This window comes from Chiloscyllium plagiosum, unplaced genomic scaffold (assembly GCF_037043375.1).
Source record: "Chiloscyllium plagiosum isolate Xiang-an unplaced genomic scaffold, Cpla_swu_hap1 HiC_scaffold_42, whole genome shotgun sequence".
In the NCBI taxonomy this organism is placed as follows: Eukaryota; Metazoa; Chordata; class Chondrichthyes; order Orectolobiformes; family Hemiscylliidae; genus Chiloscyllium; species Chiloscyllium plagiosum.
Window position 1 is genome coordinate 87,524,200 of NW_028270180.1, and position 21,668 is coordinate 87,545,867.

General features: G+C 52.6%; 1 long non-coding RNA gene across 1 annotated transcript in view; it reads left to right on the forward strand.

The window, feature by feature from the left end:
• The window catches only part of LOC148137977 (uncharacterized), a 65,758-nt gene that overhangs the window by 13,846 nt on the left and 30,244 nt on the right, over positions 1–21,668 (forward strand). The window contains exon 2 of the long non-coding RNA XR_015754076.1: positions 14,615–14,743. This is a non-coding gene — a long non-coding RNA (uncharacterized LOC148137977). The remainder of the gene's footprint in view (positions 1–14,614; positions 14,744–21,668) is intronic.

Genomic DNA, 21,668 nt, shown 5'->3' on the forward strand with positions numbered 1-21,668 from the left:
TACTGAGGGAGAACTTTCTGAAGTACTGAGGAAGCACTTTCTTGAGCTATTGAGGGAGCACTGTCTGATGTACTGAGAGAGCACTTTCTGAGGTATTGAGGGAGCACTTTCTGAGATATTGAGGGAGCACTTTCTGAGATATTGAGGGAGCACTTTCTGAGATATTGAAGGTGCACTTTCTGAGGTACTGAGGGAGCACTTTCTGAGGTACTGAGGGAGCACATTCTGACGTACTGAGGAATCACTATCTGAGGTACTGAGGGAAAACTATCTGAGGTACTGTGGAAGCACTATCTGAAGTATTGAGGGATCATTATCTGAGGTACTGAGGGTGAACTATGTGAGCTATTGGAGGGGCACTTTCTGAGGTATTGAAGGAGCACCATCTGAGGTACTGAGGGAGAACTATCTAAGGTACTGAGGGAGAACTATCTGAAATATTGAGGGAGCACTTCCTGAGGTATTGAGGGAGCACTATCTGAGGTACTGAGGGAGCACTATCTGAGGCCATGAGGGAGCACTTTCTGAGATATTGAGGGAGCATTTTCTGAGGTATTGAGGGAGCACTATCTGGGGTATTCAGGGAGAACTATCTGAGGTACTGAGGGAGCACTATCTGAGGTATTCAGGGTGAACTATCTGAGGTACTGAGGGAGCACTATCTGAGGTATTCAGGGTGCACTATCTGAGGTACTGAGGGTGCACTGTCTGGTGGTACAGAGTGCAGAGGGTAGAAAGGAACAGATGCAATTCCCTGATCATTTCCTCAGGGTCCCCGGGGCACTCTGGTGTCGTAATTTGAAATGGAAGCCACTCCCCATTTCAGAAGATCCAGATCATTTTACACAATCAGTGAAAAATAACAGCAGCATGTGTCTGAAACATGGTTTGGGGGAAAACATTCATCAATCTATTGTTACTTGTTTCTTGGAGACATTTTAGAAAAGCAGCACCCAAACAGACTAATGCTGTCGATGCAAGAGGTGGTGCACAGGAAGATCCAACAAGTCTCTGTAGCTGCTGTCTGTCTCCCCGGAGCCGTCATCATGTGAGATCATGGCTCAGTCCTCGGAGAAATCATTTCTCCAGCAATACCTCAACCATGCCTTTACAGCTGTGTGTGTGTGTGTGTGTGAGAGAGAGAGAGAGAGACAGACAGAGAGAGAGAGAGACTGTCCGTGTTTGTGTGTGTGAAAGAGTGGATGCATGTGTATCTCTGTGTGTCTGTATATGTGTGCGTGAGAGAGAAAGTGCATGTTCATGTGAGAGTGTGTGGCTGTGTGTGTGTTTGAGGGTGTGTGTGTCTCTGTGTGCATGTGTGTGAGTGAGAGTGTGTGTGAGAGAGTGTGTATGTGTGTGAGAGAGTGTGTGTCTATGTGTATGTGTGTGAGTGTCGCTGTGTGTGTGAGAGAATGTGTCTGTGTGTCTATGTGTTTGTGTGTCTGTGTGTCTATATGTGTATGTGTCTGTGTGTCTGTATGACAGTGTGTGAGAAAGAGTGTGTATGTGTGTGAGAGAGAGTGTGTGTCTGTGTGCATGTGTGTGTGAGAGTGAGTGTATCTGTTTGTGAGAGTGTGTGTGTCAGTGTGTGTGAGAGAGAGTGTGGGTGTCCGTGTGTGTGTGTGTGTGAGTGTGTCTATGCATATTTGAGGGAGCGTGTGTCTGCGTGCGTATGTGTGTGTGAGAGAGAGTGTAACTGTGTGTTTATGTGAGTGTGAGAGAGAGCGTCTGTGTGTGTGAGAGAGTGTGTGTCAGTGTGTGTGTGTGAGAGAGTGTGTGTCCATGTGTGTGTGTGAGAGAGAGTGTGTCTATGTGTGTTTGAAGGAGCGTGTGTCTGTGTGTGTATGAGAGAGAGTAACTATGCATTTATGTGTGTGTGTGAGTGTGTCTCTGTGTGCTTGAGGGAGCGTGTGTATGTGTGAGAGAGAGAGAGTAACTGTGTGTTTATGGGTGTGTGTGAGAGAGTGTGCCTGTGTGTGTTTGAAAGATCGTGTGTCTGTCTGTGTGTATGTGTGTGAGAGAGAATGTCTGTGTGTGTGAGAGAGACAGAGTGTGTGTGTGTGTGAGAGAGTGCCTGTGAGTGTATGAGAGACAGTGTGTGTGTGAGAGAGAGAGAGTGTCTGTGCGTGAGAATGAGTGGATGTGTGAGAGAATGAGAGTGTGTGTGTGTGAGTGTGTGTGAATGAGAGACAGTGTGTATGTGTGTGTGTGAGAGAGAGTGTGTCTGTGTGAGAGAGAGAGTGTGTCTGCGTGTATGTGTGAGAGAGTGTGTCCGTGTGTGTATTTGAGGGAGCGTATGTCTGTACGTGTATGTGTGTGAGAGATATAGTGTATGCTTGTGTGTGTATGTGTGTGTGAGAGAGTTGTGCCTGTGTGTATGTGTGTGTGAGTGTGTCTGTGTTTGTGTTTGAGGGAGCGTGTGTCTGTGTGTGTGAGAGAGCCTGTGTGTGGCGGGGTCCTGTGTGTATGTGTGTGTGAGAATGTGTCTATGTTTGTTTGAGGGAGTGTGTGTGTGCGCGTGCGTATGTAAACTCGCCAATCTTATTGGGTGCCCATGAATATAAAATCCAGCTCCTGTTTCAGGTGAATTGGTCCTTGTGTCTCCAAAGACTCAAAATCTGTCAGGGTGGCTTAACTGGGGGAAAGAGAGTGCTGTTCATTCCCATGGGGGTTTATCCGGTAAACCTTCCCCACACACAAACATCCCTCTGGCAATGCAGTGACCAGTCCTGCACACAGTGCCCCAGGTACAAACCAATGTAATGTCTTACCAGAGCATGGGACAGCTCCTCATGAGAGAGCGGTGTCTGGTGGGGATTTAAGCAGAGGGTCACCATGGCCCGGCTGAGGGGAGAGGTTGGGAAGGAGAGTCCTTCAGAATAACCCCAGCTGGTGTGGGAATTGAACACACGCTATTGGTTTTACTCTGCATTATAAACCAACTGTCCAGCCAACTGAGCTAACTGACTTCACTCCAGGGGCATGCCCTGTATAACCCAATCACAGCCAGCCTGCACCTCAATAGGAGCCAAGAGCAAGGCCATTCGGCCCCACCCTAACCCAGAAGGGAGAGCACGGGAAGCTGATGAAGGAAACAAGCCCCTCCCATGTGGCCGTCTGAAATGGAGCTGGAGGACAGAGCACATCTGGCCTGCTGTTTGCTTCCCCGAGACTGGCCTGCTCCACCTTACAGTGAGAGACTGAGGGGAACCTCAAGGAGATTTCACTTCTCACTGAGAGGCTGCACCTCCCATCCAAATCAGGCTGGTTCCCTCCGAGACTCACGGAAGAGGGCAGCCCTCTACAGATCAGGCCCTTGTGTCGTCCTAACCTCCAGTGTGGGGGCCAAGAGCTGGGAGGTAGTGTTAACAACATAAGACCATCCGAAATAGGAACAGGAGACCATCCAGACCCTCGAGCCTGCTCTGGTATTCAATAGGATCGTGGGTGATTCAACATTCGATTTGGGAACTGAAACTAGGACAATACAGAGACAGAGAATCAAATTATTCTGCCATGAGGAATCATCAGACGAAAGCACACACACACACGGACACACCCACACACACACACACATACAGACACACACACACAGACACACACACACAGACACACACACACACAGGCACACACACAGGCACACACAGGCACACACACACAGACACACACACAGACACACACACACAGGCACACACACAGGCACACACACACACACACACACAGGCACACACACACAGACACACACACAGACACACACAGGCACAGACATGCACAGGCACACACACACACACAGACACACACACATACACACACAGGCACACACATACACACACACAGACACACACAGGCACACACACACACAGACACGCACAGGCGCACACACAGACTCACACACAGACATACACACGCAGACACACACAGACACATTCACATACACACACTCACACACAAACACACACAGTGGGATTCAGGCCGTCTGTGGGAACGGGGAGAGACAAAGGAGCAAAATGCTCGAGAGGGATCTGATCCCAGAGATTTTACTGCTTCCCTCTCTCTCTGCAGCTCTCATGTCTATTTCTGTGTTCCCAGTTCTCTCTCCCACATCTTTCCTCCAATCCCTATCTCTCAACATCCTTCACATCTCTGTCCAATGTACATTTCCCAGTGTTCTGCAAATCTCTCTCTGCATCTGTCTGACAGCTCTGTGGGATCTTGCTATTCCTGTCTGTACATCACTCTAGCCACATCACAGCCCCCACCACCACCCCACTCTCTCAGCTCTATCTCTCTGCTGCTGCAGCTCCTCTCTCTCTCTCTCTCTCTCTGTCCTATCTCTCTCCCTGGGATTTCCGTCTTGCTGTCTGCCTGAACTTCTCTCCCTGCCTTTCTCTCCCCATTTTCACCTTGTATCTGTCTGACATTGTATTTCTCTCCTTGGAGTTTCACTCTCTCTCTCTCTGTCCTGCTCTCTCTCAGTTTGTCTCACTTCCTCTCCCCTTCCCCCCCCCGCCTGTCTTTGTCTTGTTCTCTCCCTCCCTCACGCTGTCTGTCCGTCCATCTCTCTTTATCTCCTGTAGTTTCTCTCCCTCTTTCTCCCTGGACCCCTCTGCTCTGTCCCAGTGACTGGGGAAGGGGCATTGGGGAGAGTTTGCCTCAGTGCCTGGTCTCTCCCAGGATTTAACCCGACTGTGGGGAGGGGGTGAATGGAAGGAACATTAAGTACTTTTCTGAGTGCGTCTGAAAAAGAGAAAAAGAGGAGAAAGGGAGAGTGACAAAAAGAGAGAGAGAGATGGAGAGAGTGGAGATGGAGAAAGTGGAGAGAGAGAAATGGGCAGTGAGAGTCAGGGAGGTGGAGTGAGAAAAGGACAGAGTGAGAGAGACAGGGAGAGAGAGGGAGAGAGAGTGAGAAGGACATATATTGAGGGAGAAGGACAGTGTGTGTACTTGGCGATGGTTTTAGAGTGGGATCTTGCTGTGCATTACAGCAGTCAGTCAAAAGGCGAGTTAGTCTCTGCACTATGTCCTCCAGCCCAGGGTCTGTGAGTCTGCATGGGAAGGGGGAGAGTGGGAGACACGGAGGGAATGGGACAGCCAGAGACAGGGGGAGGGTTTGATGGGGTTTTGAGGTTGGTAGAGAAAGGAGGGGCTGTTGTCATAGAGAGATGGCGGGAGGGATAGCATGTGATGCAAAGTCTGAGACAGGGTAGAGAAGAGGTCTCCACAGTAAGGATAGTCAATGAGGCCATTCAGGGGCCAATCCTGAGGATCCTGAACCGGACCAGGATCATTTAATGGGGCAGGGGGATGATGGGCAGAAAGGACTCCATCTGTGATGCAAACCTTCTGTAATTCTCAGGCTGGGATCTTGCTGTACACTAAAACAGTCACAGACCAGTCAGTCAACCCAGACACATTTACCGGTGTGAGAAATTGAGGACTGCAGATGTTGGAGAGTCAGAGTTACAAAGTGAGGAGCTGGAGAAGCACAGCAGGTCAGCCAGGAGAGTCGATGGTTCAGGCCTGACCTGCTGGGCTTTTCCAGCTCCACACTTTTCCACTGAACTCCCTCTGCCCCAGGGAGTGGGTCTCACAGCAATGTTGGGGGCAGCAAAATATTTGATGGGGGCACAGTTGGTGAGGTAGGTATTTGTGAGGGAAGATATTTGGGGAAGGGAATAAATTTGGGAGGAGAGCGAAAATGATGGGCAATTGTTTTTAGGGGGTTCAAAATTAGGTGAGCACTTTCAGGTCTGAAACAAAGAAAAAGAGAAAAGGAGGGTGAGAAAAAGAGAGAGAGGTCGAGAGAGTGGGGTTGGAGAACGGGGATGAGAGAAAGATGGGGCAGAGACAGACAGTGAGAGGGAGGGTGTGAGAGAAAGGCAGATTGAGAGAAAGAGACAGACAGGGAGAGAGAAGGACAAAGAGAGAAGGGGAAGTCAGACTGAGAGAAACAGGCGTTGAAGCATGGACAGACTGAAGGGGCAACACTCAGTATTCCAGGTGGTTACAGCTCCCTCTCTCTCAATGGGTTTTCACATTCCCTCTCTCCCATGCTCCTGAGGTTTCCTTCAGCTTGTCTCCCTTCCTCTCTCTCTCCCTCTCTCTGGATGGTGAGCTGGTCTCTGTCCCTTGCCATGTTGGTCACCTCAGAAAGCCTCCAGAAAATTCAAGAGATCAGTCTGCAGGTGATCCCTGGTTTTGTTCATTTCTGGATGGTTTCCCAGAACTTTCTATACTTCTGGCCAGTCAGGAGAATCAGTTAATAGTTTGAAGCGTTGCTGATCATTTGGATGGCTTGTTCCTGTTAGTTTCTTTGTGTAGCAGGACCCGGTGCCTTCCTATCTCGGCCCTCCTTTGTTTGGTGGAGACGTTGTTAGGGATATGTCTGCCCAGGGGAACTGTTGCCTTTGACATTATGCTGATGGGATAACCATCTGGCTGCTGTCTGGCTTTTGTGATTTGGGAGTATAACTTGTCCAATATACCCAGCGTCTCTTGGCTGTCTATCTGTGTTTTAGCAAGGAGGCCGCAACATTTCACCCATTCCCCCTCCCCCCCACCCAGTCTTTTGAATGGAAAGAAGCGTATACAATGAATTACAATCTTAATTTTAAAAGCTGGTTATGTTTGTTGTCAGAGTAGCCTGCTGTTTGAGTGAAAGACACTTTGTACATTGGTCAAACCGATTGTCATAGGGCTGATAAGTGATATCATAGAATCCCTACTGAGCAGAAACAGGCCCTTCAGCCCATCGAGTCCACAATGACCCTCTGAAGAGAATGCAACTCAGATCCATCCCCTGATGATATTCCTGAAACCCTGCATTTCCCATGGCTATTCCAGCTAACCTGAATATCCCTCGACACTATGGGCAATCTGTCAATCTGCACCATTGAACAGTGGGAGAAAACCCATGCAGTTGCAGGGAGAATGTACAAACACCACACAGACAGTCGCTCAGGAGTGGAATCAAACCCAGGTCTCTGGCGCTGTGAGGTAACAGTGCTAACCACTGAGCGACTGTGGCACTTGTAACTGTTTCGTCAAAACATATTCCGTTCTGAGAATCCATACAGAATTGTGATGCATAGCCAACATCCAGTGAGCAGAATAAATGCAAGGGAATGAGACCTGCTGGCTCAAACTCCTGGAATTCCCTCCCTAAGGACATTGTGGGTCCACAACCTGCAACAGTTCAAGGAGGCAGCTCACCACCAAAACCAGCTCCCGAGCAGCTACGGACAGGCAATCAATACTGGGCCCAGCCAGGAACACTCAAACCCTGCAACTGAATGAAACTAAGGTGATCACCCGGGGAGTTCCATCTACCTTCCAGTCCCTGGGGGTGTGTCCAGGTATTATTCACCATGATCGTACCCATCTGTTACAGCCTGCAATCCTAACCACCGGTATCCCGAGATATATCAAGGTGAGTGCAGTTAGGACCACAGCTTGATGTGAGAGGAGCCGAATTCGTTCATGACAGGCGGTGGGAATGCTGTGGTATGGCCTGTTCCTTCACATTTACGTAAGTGTGGTCCCTGTCAATGTCCCCTCTATCTCCACAGCATGTGGGATGGAATCATGATACCCCATCCAAATACCTTTTTTAATATCATTCCAATACTTTCGATCCCCAGCCTAACTTTGTCACTTGGGATAATTGGAATTCCTCGCACCAAGCCCAGTGTCCCACCGAAAGTGTCCTTACAGCTGTTACTAACCCAGCCCTTGGTGAGCTGCTGTAACTGACAGTGAGACATGTTGGTGTGGGTGTTCTCCTGGAACAAATATTTATGCTGTTTGTCACTAACCCGGGATGGGACTTTTCTCGAGCAGTGAGGACCGCTGCCTTCATTTCATCATGGATGCCCCTCCCTCACTGTTGTCCCTCAGGGAGGGATGAATGGCCTGGTGGACAAAGTCACATGGTGATTAATTTAGTTTGTTTGTCAGCATCCAGTCCGTGTATGACAGACTGTCGGTCTGTCTCATCCAAACATGTATCTGGGTTTGAGACAGGATCAAACAGAGTGGCATTTTTGGTGCTGCCCACCTGCTGGGTGCCTGGACTGGCTGTTGTGTCCGGAGTGAGACCATCAGCTGTCTGACACTGGGTAACCACAGGGTTCATGGAATCTGGGTCCGTCTGTGGGCCAGCGCTGGGGGCAAAAGGAGCAGTTACCTGGGAGAAAGGCAGTGGGAGTTCCCATCTGTGGGCGGGTGTGGATGTGTCAGGGAGGGGCCTGTCATTATCTCCCTGGGGAGGTAGAACCCCAAAGGCACACATTATCCCACTCTGGGAGGAGCCCTGGTTCCCTAGGATTGTATTTGCTCCTGGCACCTCCTATTAGGGCCTGATGTGTGTTGCTCCGTGTTGCAGGTGTACAGGACCCATGCAGCTGCTCGGAGCTCATACACTGTCCTTCCAGATTGTTAATGTAACCTGAGGCTGTCTCCCCATCCTCAGAGGCCCCCCTGTCACTGGATTGGGCTCTTCCCAATTGTAACTGGAGTAGTCCCATGTGGGTGAACTTTTCCTGCAACCTTCTGTCCTGCTCATTGTGTCAGAGACCTAGCTCGGTCACAGCCTGTAGGTTTCCCTGGGGTGACTGGATCCCAGCCATGGGTCCTCCAGGCTATCGGCAGTGGAGTGAGCTTTCCATATTCCTTCCCCAGTTCTCTATGGGCTTCTCACCACAGCTCCTGTGCCAGGAATCCTTCACTGCAAGGCCAGGCTGGCTTCCTGCCAAATTCTGCCGGCCTGTTTCACATTTGTACCGGCTCGTGTTGATGTTGCTTTAGCCACTTCTGTATTATGGGACACCTGGGTATACTCATAGAGTCACAGAGTTCTGCAGCATGGAGACAGGCTCAAACTGGCCCATCCACGCTAACCCCGTTTCCCTGCACTTGGCCAATATCCTTCCAATATGTTCCTTTCCATGTATTTGTCCAAGTGCCTTTTAAATGTTATTAAATGTATCCTCCTTGACTACTTCCACTGGTAGTTCACTCCGTATGTGTATCACCCTCTGGAGAAAAGGGTTGTCCCTCGGGTTCACTTTTAATCTTTCCCCTTTCACCTTAAACTGATGCTCTTTCGTCATCGATGTCCCAAGCCTTGGATAAAGTCTGAGTGCATTCCCATGCCTCCCATGATCTTATACACCTCTATAAGGATACCCCTCAGTCTCCTGCACACTACAGGCAATGCCTTAGCTTGTCCAACCTCTATCTATAACTGTCTAGTTGAGTTCTGGCAACATCCTTGTAAATTTTGTCTGCACTCTTTCCAGTTTAATAACATCCTTCCGATAGCAAGGTGGCCAAAACTGAATCCTGTACAACTGCAACAGAACTGCCCAACTTCGATATTCCATGCCCTGACTGATGAAGGGCCCAGTGTACCAAAAGCCTTCTTCACTGCCCTGTCTACCAGAGTTCAGAGAGCCGTGCTCCTGGAATCCAAGGGCGCTCTGTCCCACGACACTCCTTCAGGCCCTACCATTTACCATGAAACCCCTGTCTTGATGTGACTTTCCAAAATGCTCGATCTCGCCCTTGTCTGTATTAACCTCCATTTGCCATTTCTCAGTCCAATTCCCCAGCTGATCAAGGCCCTGTTGCAATTGCTGAGAACCTTCCTCACTTATTTTAGTGTAACCTGCAAACTTTCTAATCATGCCTTAAACATCCTCATCCAAATCATTGATATCGATAACAAACTGCAATGGGCCTAGCACTGACCAGCTCAGCGTCACAGTGGCTCAGTGGTTAGCACTGCTACCTCACAGCACCGTGGATCTGGGTTCAATTCCAACCTCACAGGGTACTCTGTGTGGGTTAGATCCTGTTAGGGTTAGATTTCCTACAGTATGGAAACAGGCCATTTGGCCCAACAAATCCACACAGACCTGCCGAAGAGTAACCCACCCAGAGCTATTCTCCCTGCCCAATATTTACCCTGGACGAATGCACCTACCACTATGGGCAATTTAGCCTGGCCAATTCATCTGACCTGCGCATTTTTGGATTGTGGGAGGAAACCGGAGCACCCAGAGGAAACCCACGCAGACACGGGGAGAATGTGTAAACTCCACACAGACAGTCACCAGGGGCTGGGGTCGAACCCGGGTCCCTGGCATTGTGAGGCAGCAGTGCCAACCACTGAGCCACTATGCCATACCAACTGAGTTTGTACCATCTCCCCATGTCTGCGTGGGTTTCCTCTGGGTGCTCCGGTTTCCTCCCACAATCCAAAGATGTGCAGGTCAGGTAAATTAGCCATGCTCAATTGCCTATAGTGTTCATGGATGTGTAAGTAAGTTGCATTAGTCAGGGGTAAATATAGAGTAACAGGGTAAGGGAATGGGTTAGGGTGGAATAATCTTCAGAGGGCCAGGAGACGTGTTGGGCCGAAGGGCCTGTTTCCACAGAGGAGGGATTCTATGGTTCTGTGACCGCTGAGGCACACCACTAGTCACAGGCCTTCAGTCTGACTATTACCCTCTGCTTCCTACCATCAAGCCAATTGTGTACCCAGTTTGCCAATGCCCCCTGGATTCCGTGCGATCTAACCTTCCGGCGGGTGGGGGGGGGGGGGGCGGGGGGGGGGAGTGGTGAGTGCAGAGTTGTGTAGGTATCAGTAAGGAAGGGGGAGATTACAGTATTGGGTAGGGATCAGTCAGGGAGGGGGAGAGTGCAGTGTTGGGTAGGGATTAGTCAGGGAGGGGGAGAGTGCAGTGTTGTGTAGGGATCAGTCAGGGAGGGGGTGAGTGCAGTGTTGGGTAGGGATCAGTTAGGGAGGGGGAGAGTGCAGTGTTGGTAGAGATTAATCAGGGAGGGGGGGATTACAGTGTTGTTTAGGGATAGAGGGAAATCAGGAGGGCAAAAAGGGGACATGAGATTGCTTTGGCAAATAGGTTTAAGGAGAATCCAAAATGTTTTTACAATTCCATAAAGGACAAAAGGGTCACTGAGGAGAGAATAAGGTCCCTCAAAGATCAAGACAGCCTTCACGTGGACCTGCAGGAGATGTGGACATACTGAACAAGTATTTCCTGTGGAGAAGGACCAGGAAGATATAGAATAGAATGATAGTTTGGGAAATATCTTTGGGAAATCGATGATGTCATCTTGCAAAATATCCACATTACAGAGGGGGAAGTGTTGGATGTCTTGAAATGGTTAAAGGCGGATAAGTCCCCAGGACCTTATCAGGTATACTCTCGATCTCTGTGGGAAGCTAGAGAAGTGATTGTTGTTCCCCGTGCTGAAATATTTGTATCATCGATAGACACAGGTGAGGTACCAGATAACCGGAGCTGTGGTGCTACTGTTTAAGACGGGTGGTCAGGACAAGTCAGGGAACTACAGACTGGTTCGCCTGACGTCAGTCATGGGCACGTTGAAAGACGGATACATGAGGGACAGGAATTACATGTGTTTAGAAAGGCAATGTCTAATTGGGGATAGTCAGCATTGCTTTGTGCGTGGGAAATCATGTTTGAAGATATTGAGTTTTTTGAAGAAGTAACAAAAGGATTGATGAGGGCAGAGCGGTGGGTGTGAGTGATATGGACTTCAGTAAAGTATTCGAAATGTTTCCACATGGGAGATTGGACAGCAAGGATAGATCTCATGGAATACAGGGAAAACCAGCCATTTGGATACAGAACTGGCACGAAGGTAGACGACAGAGGATGGTTGTGGAGGGTTGTTTTTTCAGACTGGAGACCTGTGACCAGTGGAGTGCCACAAGGATCGGTGCTGGGTCCACGACTTTCCATTAATTATATAAATGATTTGGATGTGAACATAGCAGGTATAGTTAGTAAGTTTGCAGATGACACCAAAATTGGAGGTATAGTGGACAGTGAAGAATGTTACTTCACATTACAACGGGATGGTGAACTGATGGGTTAATGGGCTGAGGAGTGGCAGATTGATCTTAATTCAGATAAATGGGTGGTGCTGCATTTTGGCAAAGCAACTCTTCGCAGGATTTATACACTTAATGTTAAGGTCCCAGGGAGTGTTTCTGAACAAAGAGACCTTGGAGGGCAGGTTCATTGTTCCTTGAAAGGAGAATTGTGGGTCGATAGGATAGTGAAGAAGGTGTTTGGTATGCTTGTGTTTACTGATCAGGGCATTGAGTAGATGAGTTGGGAGGTCATGTTGTGGCAAAACAGGACATTGGAATAGTCACTGTTGGAATATTGCGTGCAATTCTTGTTTCCTCCCTATCGGAAGGATATTGTTTAAATTGAAAGGGTTCAGAAAAGATTTACAAAGATGCTGACAGGATTGGAGGATTTGAGCTAAAGGGAGAGGTTAAATGGGCTGGGGCTGTTTTCCCTGGAATGTCTGAGGCTGAGGGGTAACCCATATGGAGGTTTATAAATCCATGAGAGGCATGGTTAGGTTTAACAGACAAGGTCTTTTCCTTGGGGTGGGGTGGTCCAGAACTGGAGGGCCGAGGTTGAGGGTGAGAGGGGAAAGATATAAAAGGAACATAAGGGACAACATTTTGATGTGGAGGGTGATGTGTGTATGGAATGAACTGCCAGATGAAGTGGTGGAGACTGGTAGAGTAACTGCATTTAAAAGGCATCTGGATGGGTATACGAACAGGAAGGGTTGAGAGGGATTCGGGCCAAGTGCTGGCAAATGTGACGAGATTATGTTAGGATATGTGGGTGGCGTGGATGAGTTGGACAACGAAGGGTCTGTTTCTGTGGTGTACATCCCTCTGACTGTAAATGTTTTCCACTGTCCATTACCAGCCATATACTTCACTGTTTCCCCTGGTTACCTTGGTCAGTTCTCCTCTCAAAAACATGCCAATGGCTTTGGATGTGATTGTAGGGTGTGCTTTATGGTCACTTTAAAAATCCATCATCTCACTGAATTCCACTATACTGCAATTTCCCAGAGGATATCTTAGTGTGACATTACTCCTTCCCTCAGTGCCATCACCCAACGGTCGATCTGGGATAGTCACGTCCCTGGCCGTTTGCACAACGTGTTATTCAAACAAACACTGACAGAAACATTCAAAGAGGAGTTCGGATAACATCACTTTTGCCAAAGTGACTGTCCCAGGTTATACAAAGACTGAAGTCTCCCAAAATGGTCACAGTGCCTTTGCACTTTGCACAGGAATTCATTGGAATGTGTAACAGGGTTGAGCAATGAAATGCCGTTCGGCAGCCTCCAAACTCTTCTCCTGTTTGTGTTTTTGACACGTGTTACCCAGAATCTGCATTCAGGCTGATTCAGCTTCATCATCTGAGGCCAAGTGCTTTCTCTGTACTGCCTTTGTTCCCCATTACTGTCAGGGTTACCCATCCTGCACTCCCTGACACCCCTCAAGGAGGTGGACAATAGAATATTCATGTTCCACCTTTTGTTCACAGTGTCACCACTAAACCTCATTTATCTCTGTACCAGAGACCTTATTGCAGAGACTTTAGCCAGTCCAAAAAAAGTACATTACGATTGATTCTTTCCACAATTTCTTGTCACAGTCCAATTCACTGATGTACAGTTTCAGTTAAACTCTGTCTCTTCCTGTTCTTTTCTGCTTGTCTTCAGCTACATCGCCATTTCTCTTTGGATTTGGAAAGCTCCTTTCACCTGAACCCTGGCCCTGCAACCTCTCTGTCAGCTGAAAGTCCTGTCCATAAGCCTACCGACATGATTGGCCAAGACACTGGTCCCAGCAATGTTGTGTTTAATTCACTCATGGGATGTTGCTGTCTCTGGCTGGCCAGCATCACATGCCCACCCCGAGCTGCCCTTGAGCTGAGTGTTTTGCTGGATCATTACAGAGAGCAGTTTAGAGGCAACCCCATCGCTCTGGGTCTGGAACATGTGTAGGCCAGACCTGCTGCCTATAACAGATTTCCCTCCTGAAAGGATATTAGGTAGTTAGATGGGTATACTGGACACCGGCATTAACATCTGGGTGAACAGTTGGGTGAAAATAACACGAGGAGAAAGTGAGGTCTGCAGATGCTGGAGATCAGAGATGGAAATGTGTTGCTGGAAAAGCGCAGCAGGTCAGGCAGCATCGAGGGAACAGGAGAATCGACGTTTCTGGCATTAGCCCTTCTTCAGGAATTCCTGAAGAAGGGCTAATGCCCGAAACGTCGATTCTCCTGTTCCCTAGATGCTGCCTGACCTGCTGCGCTTTTCCAGCAACACATTTCCATCTCTGAAAATAACACGAGGCCATCACCTGTCCCACTCATAGCTCACCCGTCACTGAATACTGATCCCAGTGCACCATGAATCACAACCCTTTCATCATGACCATTGTGTGATCCTGATACCGTCCTGCACTCTGGTGATATCACTCAGTCTCTCTCCATGTGGTATCCCTCACTGTGTGGCTCTAATTGCTGCCTCTGTCAACTTCTCTCGCTCTTGCAGCTATTCCAGATCCTGAGCCAACAGAATTCCCCACTCCAGAGAGACGCAGCAGCACAGGCCAGGGATGGAGACTGGGATTTTCCAGGTCTCGGTGGGACTCAGTGCCATCCTCCATGTGTAACTCTGACTGCATCAGTCTAATTTCCCATTCTGTCTGCTTCCCTATCTCCTGTAGGTACTCAGGATGTTCCTGTCTCAGCCGAATTCCTAACTCCTGTCTCGTCCATAACCACATCAAAGATGGTTGGTCAGGCAGAGAGAGATGGAGAGGGAGATCTGGAGCCTTCAGTAAATCCTGCAGCCGGTAACATCACTCACAGTAAACAGCACAGGGTGGAGGTAGTAGACTTCTATATTCAGACCTGGAAGACAGGACATAGATACAGAGCTGGGCAAGGAACAGCAACATTCTAGGCTTCATTCCCACCATCTTGTCAGGGTCCTGCTCTCACCTCTGCTGCATTGGTCCTCCCTGAGACATCTCTCTCTGACTCTCTCTGACTCTCTGTCTCTTTTTCTCGATCCCCTCTCTCACTCCCTCACTCTCTATCTCTCACCCTCTCACTCTCATTCTCTCTCTCAGCCCCTCTTTCACCTTCTCTCTCTATTCCCCTGACTCACTCTCTCTCTAACCCACTCACTCTCCACCTCATCCCTCTCTCTCACCTGACTCTCTCTCTCTCCCCCTTCGCGTGCCTCTCACTCATGTCCCTCTCTCTCTAGCTCGCCTTCATCTCTCCCTATCTCACTCTACCCATCTTTCTATCTTTCTCTCTCTCTCATTCTCTCTCTTGTCCACTTATCGCACTCTTTCTCTCTCGATCTCTCAGACTCTCTCTCATTTCCGTCCCCTCACTCACTCACTCACACTTGCACCTCTCTCTCTCTCGCTCACCCCCTCTCTCGCCTGTCTCTCTTGCTCGCTCCTCGCTCTCCCCATCTCTCACCCCTCACTCTCTCTCTCCACTTTCTCTCATTTTCTCCCCCATCTCTGGCCCCTCTCTCTGCCCCCTGTCCCCCACTCTCTCTCTCCCCACTCTCTCCCCCACTCTGTCCCTCCTCTCTCTCCCCCATCTCTCTCACCCCGCTCTCTCACCCCTGGCTCTCCCCCTCCCCTCACTCTCCCCCCTATCGACCCACTCTCTCGACCCACTCACTCGAGCCCCTCAATCGACCCCGTCTCTCGACCCCCCTCTCTCAACCCCCTTCTCTCGACCCCCCTCTCGACCACCTCACTGGACCCCCTCTCTCGACACCCCTCTCACAACCACTCCCGTCGAAAGCCCTCACTCGACTCCCCTCTCTCGACCACCCTCTCACGACCCCTCTCATCCGACCCCCTCACTCGAACCCCTCTCTCGAACCCCTCTCTCAACCCCTGCACTCGACCCTTTTCGCTCCCATTCTCTCTCTCTAATCCATCTCTCTCGAACCCCTTTCTCTCCCCTACCTTTCCCCTTCTGTTTCCCCTTCTCTCTCCCCATCCCTCCCGCTATCTCTCCCCTATCTCTCCCCAATCTCTCGCCAAATCCCTCCCCAATCTCTCCCCCAGTCTCTCCCCAATCTCTCCCCTTAGCTCCCCCCCTTATCTCTCCCCTTGTCTCTCCCCTTATCTTCCCCCTCTCTCTTCCCCTCTCTCTTCCCTTGCTCTATCTTCCCCTCTCTCTTCCCCTACCTCTCTCTGCCCCACCTCCCTCTCACTTACCTCTCTATCTCCCTCACCTCTCTCTCAACCCACCTCTCTCTCCCCCTCTCTCCTCTCTCTCTTCCACGCTCTCTCTTCCCCTCTCCCCTCGCTCTCTCGCTCTCTCTCCCACTCTCTCCCCCTCTCTCACATCTCTCTCCCCCCTCTCTCTCCCCCTCTCTCTCTCCCCCTCTCTCTCTCCCCCTCTCTCTCTCCTCCTCCCTCTCTGCCCCTCCCTCTCTCCCCCTCTCTCTCTCGCCCTCTCTCTCTCGCCTTTACTCTCTCCCCCTCTCTCGCCCCTCTCTCTCGCCCCCTTCTCTCTCCACACTCTCTCTCTATCCTTCTCAATATTCCCCTCTCTCTACCCCTTTCTCTCTACCCCGTCTCTCTCTCCTCTCTCTCCCCTCTATCTCTCCCCTCACCATCTTCCCTCTCACCTCTCTCCGTCTCTTCTATCTCCATCTCCCCCTCTCTTCCCCACTCTCTCCCCCGCTCTCTGTCTTCCCATCCCTCTCTCCCCACCCTCTGTCTCCGCCTCTCCCTCCTCACCCCCCTCTCTCGCTCTCTCCCTCTCTCTCTCCCCCTCTCTCTTTCCCCATCTCTTGCCCCCCTCTCTTGCCTTACTCTCTCACCTTTCTCTCTCTCTCCCCATCTCTCTCTCGCCCGTCCCTCTCCCCCCTCTCTCCCCACTCTCTCTCTCTGCCCCCTGTCTCTCCCCCTCCCTATCCCCTCCCTCTCCCCTCCCTCTCTCCCCCCTCCTTCTCTCCCCGTCCTTCTCTACCCGTCCTTCTCTCCCCGTCCTTCTCTCCCCCTCCATCTCTCCCCCTCCCTCTCTCCCCTCCATCTCTCCCGCTCTCTCACCCCCTCTTTTGACCCCCTCACTCTGTCACCTCACTCTCCCTCCCCCTCTCACTCACTCCCTCTCTCTCTCCCCCACTCTTTACACCTCCTCTCCCCCTCTCCCCACACTCTCTACAACTACTGTCTCCCCCCACTCAATCCCCCCACTCACTCCCCCACTCTATCTCCCCACCCTCTCTCTCCCCCTCTCCCTCCCCCTCTCTCTCACACACTCTCTCTGTCTCCTCTCTCGCTCGTCCCCCTCTTGGTCGTCCCCTCTCTCGCCCCTCGCTTTCCCGCTCGCTCTCCCACGCTCCCTTCCCCTCTCTTTCTCCCCGTCTCTCTGCACATTTCACTCACCTCTCACACTCTCCCCCTATCTTGACCCTCTCTCTCGCCTCCCTCTCTCCCCCCTCCCTCCCCTCTCTCTCACACCCTCTCTGTCTCCCCCTCTCGCTCGTCCCCCTCTCTCGCCCCTAGCTTTCCCGCTCGCTCTCCCCCTCTCCCTTCCCCTCTCTTTCTCCCCCTCTCGCTGCCTGTTTCACTCTCCTCTCTCTCTCTCCCCCTCCTTGCCCCCTCTTTCTCCCCCTCTCTCCCCCCTCACTTGACCCCATTCTGTTGGCCCTACTCCCCTCTTTCGCCCTCCTTCTCTCTGCCCTTCTCTCCGTGCCCCTCGCTCTTTCCCCTCACTCTGTTAACCCTCTCTCCCACTCTCTCTTCCCCCTCTCCTCCCTCTCCCCCTCTCTCCCCCTCTCCTCTCTCTCCCCTCACTCTCCCCCTCTCTCTCCCCGCTCACTCTCCCCGCTCTCTCTCCCCCTCTCTCTCCCCCTCCTCTATCCGCCCTCTCCCTTCACCGCTCTCCCTTGTCCCCCTCCCCTTTTTCGCCCTTCTCTCTCTTCCCCTCTCTCTTTCTCCTTCTCTCTCTTCCCCTCTCTCTCTTTCCCCATGTCTCTCCCCCCACATCTCTCTCACTCACCTCTCTCTCCCATCTCTCTCTCTCTCCCTGCTCTCGCCCCCCCTCGTCCCCTCTCTCTCCACCTCTCTCTTCCCTCCCTCTCCCCGCACTCTCCCGCCACTCTCTCACTCCCTTTCTGTCCCCCCCTCCACTTCCCTCGCCCCTCTCATCTCCCTCCCTCTGTCTCTCTCCCCGTCTCTCTCCCCCTCGCTTTCTCACCCCCGCTCTCTCTCCCCCTCTCCTCCCTCTCTCTGCCCCACTCTCTGCCCCCTGTCTCCCATTCCCTGCTCTCTCACCCCCGCTCTCTCACCTCCCTCACTCCCCTCTCTCACCCTCTCTTACTCTCTCTCACCCTGTCTCTCCCCATCTATCGCTCCCCCTCTCTCTCCCTCATACTCTCCCGCGCTCTCTTCCGCCTTTCTCTCCAAACTCTCTCTCTCTCCGCCCCATCTCTCCCCATCTCTCTCCCCCCTCTCTCTCCCTGCTCTCTACTTCCCCTCTCCCCCCTCACCCCCTGTCTCGCCCCCTCTCTCTCCGTCTCTCTCCCCCTCTCTCTCACCCCTCTCTCCCTTTTTCGCCCCCCTCTCTCACTCCCCCTTTCTCGCCCCCCTCTCTCACTCCCCCTCTCTCGCGCCCCTCTCTTCCCCCTCTCTCACCCCCTGTCTCGAACCCACTCTCTCGCCACCCACTCTCGTCTCCTCTCTTATCCCTTCTCTCACCCCCCTTTCGCTCTTCCTCGTCTCTCCCCGTCTATCTTCCCCTATCTCCCCCCTCTCCCCTCTCCCCCTCTCTCTCTCCACCTTTCTCTACGCCTCTCCCCTCTCTCTTCCCCCACTCTCTCTCCTCTCTCTCTCCCTCTCTCTCACCCCCTCACTCACCCCCACACTCTCCCCATCTTTCTACCCCCACTTTCTCCCCCCGCTCTCTGTCTCCCCTCTCCTGCCCCCTCTCCCCTCTCTCGTCCCCTCTCTCTCCCCTTCTCTCTCCCCCTTCCCTCTCCCCCCTCCCCTCTCTCTTCCCTCACTCTCTCCCCTCTCTCTCTCCCTCTCTCTCTCACCCCCTCACTCACCCCCACACTCTCCCCATCTCTCTTCCCCCACTTTCTCCCCCCCCGCTCTCTGCCTCCTCTGTCCCGCCCTCTCTCTTCTCTCTCCCCCCTCTCTCCACACTCACTCTCTCCCCCTCTCTCTCGCCTCTCTCTTCTTCTCTCTCCCCCTCTCCCTTGCCCCTTCTCCCTTGCCTCCTCTCCTTCCCACTTTTGCCCTCCCTCTCTCGCCCCTATCTCTCTGCCCCTCTCTCTCCTCACTCTGTCACCTCACTCTCTCTCCCTCTCACTCCCTCCCTCTCTCACCCCCTCTCTCACTTTTTTCTCACCCGCTCTCTTCTCCTCCCTGTCGCTCTTCCCCCTCTCTATCTCTCTCTACCTCCTCTCTCTCTTCCCCCTCTCTCCCCTCCTCTCTCCCCTTCTCTCTACCGTCTCTCTCAGCCCCTCTCTCGGCACCTCTCTCTCGCAACCCCTCTCTCTACGCCTCACTCTCTCTCTCTCACCCCTGTCTCTTCACTAACTCTCTCCCCCACTCTGTCACCTAACTCTCTCCCCTCTTTCTCAATCCCAGCCTAACCCTCTCCCTCCAACATTCTAGCCCCACTCTCTCTCCCACTCTCTCTCCCCCTCTCTCTCCCCCCTCTCTGCCCATCCATCTCCCCCTCTCTCTCTTCCTCGATTCTCTCTCTTTTCATGTTCTGTCCCCCTCCTTCTGTCCCCCTCCCTCTGGCCCCCACTCTCTCCTCTCTCTCTCTCCACCCCGACTCTCCACTCTCTCTCCCCCACTCTCCTCGTCTCTCTCCCCTCTCTCTCTCCCCCTCTCTCTGCCTCCATTCTCTGCCCCCTCCTTCTGTCCCGCTCCTCCTGTCCCCCTCCTTCTGTCCCCCTCCCTCTGTCCCCGTCTCTCCTTCACTCTCACCCCCGACTCTCCCCTCTCTCTCCCCCACTCTCCCCCTCTAACCAATCTCTCCCCTCCCCGTCTCTCCAACCTCCCTCTCCTCCTCTCTCCCTCCCCCACTCTCAGCCCCACTCTCTCCCCGCACTTTCTCTCCCCATTTTCTCTCCCCACCCCTCTCCCCCCACTCTCTCTCCCCACTCTCTCTCCCCACTCTCTCCCCACACTCTCTCTCCCTTCCCTCTCTCCCCCTCCCTCTTTCCCCCTCCCTCTGTCCGCCTCTCTCTCCTCTCTCTCAGCCCACTCTCCCCTCTCTCTCCACACTCTCCCTCCTCTACCTCTCTCCCTCCCTCTCTCCTCTCTCTACCCCAATCTCTCACCTCCTCTCTCTATCCCGTCTCTCTCTTCACTAACTCTGTTGCCTAAATCTCTCCCCTCTCTCCCCCCCTCTCTCCCTCCCTCCCTCTCTCATCCTCTCCTTGTCCCCTCTCTCTCCCCCCACTCTCACCCCCTTTCTGTCCCCCTCTCTCCCCCTTCCTCGCACCTTCCTCTCCCTCCCACTCTCTCTCCCCGTCTCTCCCCCTCCCCGTCGCTCTCCCCGTCTCTCTCCCCTCCCTCTCCCCCACTCTCTTTCCCCGCTCTCTTTCCCAACTCTCTCCACCACGCTCTTCCCCCACTCTCTCCCCCATCTCTCTCCCTTCTCTGTCCCCCCTACTGTCATCCCCTTTCTGTCCCCCAGTCTCCCCCTTCCTCGCACCTTCCTCTCCCTCCACCTCTCTCGCCTTGTCTCTCCCCCTCTCTCCCCGTCGCTCTCCCCTTCTCTCTCCCCCTCTCTCTCTCCCTCCCTCTCCTGCCTCTCCCTCTCCCCTCTCCCCCAACTTTCTTCCCCCACTCTCTGCCCCATCTCTCTCCCCTCTCTCTCCCTCCGCTCTCACCATCTTTCTGTCCCCCTCTCTCACCCTCCCTCGCACCTTCCTCTCCCTCCCACTCTCTCTCCCCCTCTCTCTCCCCGTCTCACCCCCCTTCCCCTCGCTCTCGCCGTCGCTCTCTCCGTCTCTCTCCCCCTGTCTCCCACTCTTTCTCGCCCTCACCGTCTCTATTCCCCCCTATCTCTCTCTCTGCCGCCTCTCTCTCTTCCCCCTCTCTCCACACCCCTCTCACCCTTCAAACCCCTCTCTCCCCCTCTCCCCTCCTCTCTCCCCTTCTCTCTACCGTCTCTCTCTCACCCCCTCTCTTTACACCTCTCTCTCTCACCCACTCTCTCTACACCTCAGTCTCTCTCTCCCCTCTCTCTCTTCACTAAATCTCCCCCCAACTCTGTCACCTAAATCTCTCCCCTCTTTCTCACTCCCTCCCTAACCCTCTCTCTCCCCCACTCTCTCCCCCACTGTCTCCCCCACTCTCTTCCCGCACTCTCTCTCCCCACTCTCTCCCCACTCTCTCCCCCACTCTGTCCCCACACTCTCTCTCTCCCTCCCCCTCTCCCTCCCCCTCTCTCTCCCCCTCTCTCTCTCCTGCCACTCTCTGTGCGCCTCCCTCTTTCCCCCTCCCTCTGTCCGCCTCTCTCTCCTCTCTCTCCCCCACTCTCCCCCTCTCTCCTCCCACACTCCCCCTTCCCTCTCCATTCCCTCTCACCTCCTCTCTCTATCCCGTCTCTCTCTAACCCGCTCACCCTCTCTCTCTACCCCTCAAACTCTCTCCCCCCTCACTCTTCACTAACTCTGTCGCCTAAATCTCTCCCCTCTCTCTCCCTCTCTCACTCCTTCCGTCTCTCACCCTCGCACTCTACCCCTCTCTCCCCCCACTCTCA